This window comes from Citrus clementina, unplaced genomic scaffold (genome assembly GCF_000493195.1).
Source record: "Citrus clementina cultivar Clemenules unplaced genomic scaffold, Citrus_clementina_v1.0 scaffold_8, whole genome shotgun sequence".
Taxonomy (NCBI): domain Eukaryota; kingdom Viridiplantae; phylum Streptophyta; class Magnoliopsida; order Sapindales; family Rutaceae; genus Citrus; species Citrus x clementina.
The window spans coordinates 11,624,450-11,628,776 of NW_006262022.1; positions in this window are offsets into that span (position 1 = coordinate 11,624,450).

Here is a 4,327-nt window from a genome sequence, read left to right on the forward strand (position 1 = left end):
ATGATTGTGGGGAAGTTAAAGTAAATAAACAAGTGTTGGTTTCATTCTTTATTGGGAGATACAAGGATGAGGTTGTATGTGATATAGTACCCATGCATGCTAGACACATTCTTTCGAGGCGGCCTTGGCAATATGATAGGCATGTGACATATGATGGTTACTTAAATAGATATTCTTTTGTAATGAATTAAAAGCAAATCACTCTTGTACCTTTAACACCTAAACAAGTGTATGAGGATCAAATGTCAAAAGCCGAGATTCCCAGATGACTCTGTAGCCATGTGAGGCAATTGTGGAGTTGATATAAAAAAAGAAGAAAAAAAAGAAAATGAGCACACGAAAGAAAGAGAAATTGAGAAAAGAAAGTTGAAAGGTAGAAAAAAATGAGAATATTGTTGAGGGAAAAGAGAGGCTGATAAGTGCATATTTTCCATATATTTTGCTTTTAATTTCTCCATCTTTTTCTTATTTTGATCTTAAATATTCTAGTTATTTTAGTTAATTTTTAATTTAATAGGGAATTAATTAATATACATATTTTATTTTTTTTATATATTTGCTAGTTATTTTTATTTCTTATTTTTAATTCATTGTATTATTTTATTGAATAGGAAATTAATTGGAGATTGTGGATAATAAAAAGGCATGAAGAAATTCAAATTGAGAAGGAATGAAGATTAAATTGGAAGACAAAAATCAAAGCAATTAATCCAATTGAGAAATGTTGAATAATTAAAAGATTTAATGTTCTCCAATTGGCAATTGGAGTACACATGCATGGCATTGCAAAAGTGGAAAGCATTTAAACGGGCCCACAATTGACTTTCAAAAGTTGGAATTAATGGCTTTGGGTGGCGTTAAATTGGAAAAGGATTTCAATTCTAATTGAAAAAGGATTTCTTTGGATTTGTTGGAGAAGAATTCGGTCAACTAGCATTATAAAAGGAGAACAGCTGCTGGACGGAAGGGAGAAGAGGGAGAGCAGGGGCTGATCCAATTCTGCAAGAAGAAAAAAAAAAAAACAAGGAAGACGCCAGAAGGAATTCAATTGAAGAAAAAAAGGCAGCCGTTTGAATTAATCTCCATGATTGGTTTTGTCAATTCTCTTATTCCCAATTCAATTATGTTAGGCTAGATTTTTATTTGGTTAAGGGTGAATTCAAAACCCTAAACACTATATGCAATTAAATTTAAATTCTATCATTCAATTTATTTAATTGAGATTGTTTATGTTCTTCTATAATTAATGTTCATGGTTTATTCTTGTTTTATTTAAGTGGCCAATTAAATAGGACTTGAATAAATATTATTGCTAAATTAAAATTCTTGATCCGTAATTGTCTTGATATTTTAATCATTAGTAGCAGTTGGAATTAGTGATTTCAATTGAAGAACATAACCTAGGTTAAATAATCCGAGCTTGTGTGTTTATTGCCTAGATTATTGTTAAATAATCTTTCTTTGTTTAATGCTTCCATTATCTTAAATTTAAAGAGCTTATTTTAAATTATTTAATGGTTAGAGATTAGGTGAAGAGCTTATTTTACCTAACGACACACTAAGGAAAGATTGAGACTAATAGAGCTTATTGTTGTCTACGGTTGATAGTTTCAATATAAATTGATAATAGAATTGATATATTATGTGCATGTTTGGTGGTGGCGAATGATCCTTTAACCAAAGTTTTCATCATTATTATTTCTTTCTCCTTTAATTAAAGTTTTTATTAAATTCTTGTTCGTAATTTTAATTTCTTTATTTCTTACTATTTAGTTAAAAATTCATAAACCCCCCTTTTATTTTTAATTGGCATTTTCTTTAATTAGATTAATTTATATTATTATTACTATTATTATTACTACTATTATTTTATTTTAAATCTTGCTTTGGAGTTAATAATAAATATAACTAGCATAGTCTCTGTGGGATCGATCCTTACTCGCTCTGTACTAATTATTTATATTAGTGGTAAGGTTTTAAATTTGGTGCACCTTAACGACATTACCAGAGGCAGCAAGTGAATTTGTTTGCAAAAGAGAGTGAGGTTAAGAGGGCTTTCTTTTCAAAACAGCCTATAATTGTACTTTTGTGCAAGGAGACTTGTTTACATACTAATGACCTTAACTCTTCTTATGGCATTCCAAAATAGACTTATCACTCACCTTCTCAATATCCTTCTTTATATGTCTGGTTCATGTTTTCTTAAATATTAGGTCAAGGTTTATGTTTTGCTTAAATCTGTTTAGAACTTTCTTGGGAAGGTGAAATTTCAAATTAAGTGTGGATTTCAAAGTTTCATTGCGGGGTTCGCATTAGTCAAGGTCTTCATTTTATGGTTGTTTGAATCTAAATTAAAATGATCCTTAGCGAAATGACCTCATTGAGTGCAGGGTCTCACTTGTCTTTGTGAGGTTCAGCTTGTAAAGTTTGAACTAATTTCATTAAGTCTAACTAGGGTTTTTAATTTGAAATAATACTCTATGAGAATGACCCTTGCTTACGTCTATACTGAATAATGATAACATTTAAGGCTAGGTTTTTAAGTGATACAGTTTATAGTTTATCAAACATTGGATAAAAACTTGATAAACTCACTTCATTAGTTCACCAATTGGCTAGGGGTAACATTCAACAGTAGAAGATGTATAGATTATACATTGTGGTAGGTCATCCAACTAATAGGTGTCCTTCTTTGCAAGATAGTACTTTAGAGCAAACCAATTGATGTGAATCCCACAATGAAACTTTCAAACCCACACTTAATTTGTAGTTTCAACTTCCCCAGAAAGTTCTAAACAGATTTAAGACAAACAAAACCTTGACCCAATGTTTAAGAAAACATGAACCAAAGGTATAGAGAATGATAATGACACCACACTCAAGAAATAGATGAGAAGGTGAGTGATAAGTCTAAATTTGGAACGCCACAAGAATGCAAATTCTTGATAAATTCACTAGTTCTTAAAAGAACCAAAGAAAGAATAATCTTTCAAATTCAAATAACATTCATCTCTAATTTTATTACATAGCAAGGTTGCTGAGTTTAAATAGGCTAAAAGAAACCCAAGATCCTAAAAATACAAATGGAAACATTGGAACAACCTCCAAGTAGGTTTGTCAAAGGATGCTTCAAAAGTCTTCACCAACCCACCATAATTAATGCTATCTTTGACAAACTTAATGCTAGCCTACTATAATTAATGCTATCATTTACAAACTTAATGTTAGCTCACCATCATTGATGGTAGACTTACCTTACACATTGACAAACTTGAAACAAAACAAACAAATGAAGTTGAAAAACAAAGGAGTCGTTGGAAATCCCAAGTCTGAACAAGCTGTAATAAATTGGTCATAACTCCTTCTAGAGGACTCCAAATCCAGCTCTGTAAAATTTATTGGAAAGCTAACTTAATTATCTTTCCAACGGTATATATCTTGCACATTACTTCTTGCTCAATCAATACAGTTTTTATTCGGAATTTGACCTTTCTGCATTTGATACAAATTGTGTATTTGGCTGCCCAATAACTTGAATAATGCCCACAATACCTTGTCTTCTCTTCAAGCCCAATTCAAGATGTCTTGCATCTTGAATTGCATTTTCAATCCATATTTTCTTAATTAATCCATTTAAAGCAGGTTGCATCTTTCTGACTCTAGCTCTTGTAATTGGGCCTCCATGAATGTGCAAAGGATCACTTGAAGTTTTAATGGTATTCCCTTGATGGTTCTCATCATTCCCCCTCTCCACAAAAGGATTCGTTGTTGAATCTTCACCTACATCGAAAGGAGAAAGATCAGAAACATTAAAAGTAGCACTCACATTATACTCACCAGGAAGATCCAATTTGTAGGCATTGTCATTGATCCGTGCAACCACTTGAAATGGACCATATCCCCTTGGAAGCAACTTGGAATGCCTTTGTGCTGGGAACCTCTCCTTTCTCATATGCACCCAAACCCAATCTCCAGGCTGAAAAACCACTAGCTTACGTCCTTTGTTGGCTTGAGTAGCATATTGTTCAATTCTCTTTTCTATGTGTTGTCGTGTTCCCTCATGCTTTCTTTTTACCATCCATACTAGTACGCTCATCAATAGGTAAAGGTAATAAATCCAAAGGAGTTAATGGATTAAAACCATATACAATCTCAAATGGTGAAAATTTAGTAGCTGAATGGACAATTCTATTGTAAGCAAATTCAATATATGGCAAACAGTCTTCCCAAGTTTTTAAGTTCTTTTGAATAATGGCACACAACAAAGTAGACAGAGTTCTATTTACAATCTTGGTTTGTCCATCAATTTGTGGATGACAAGTAGTAG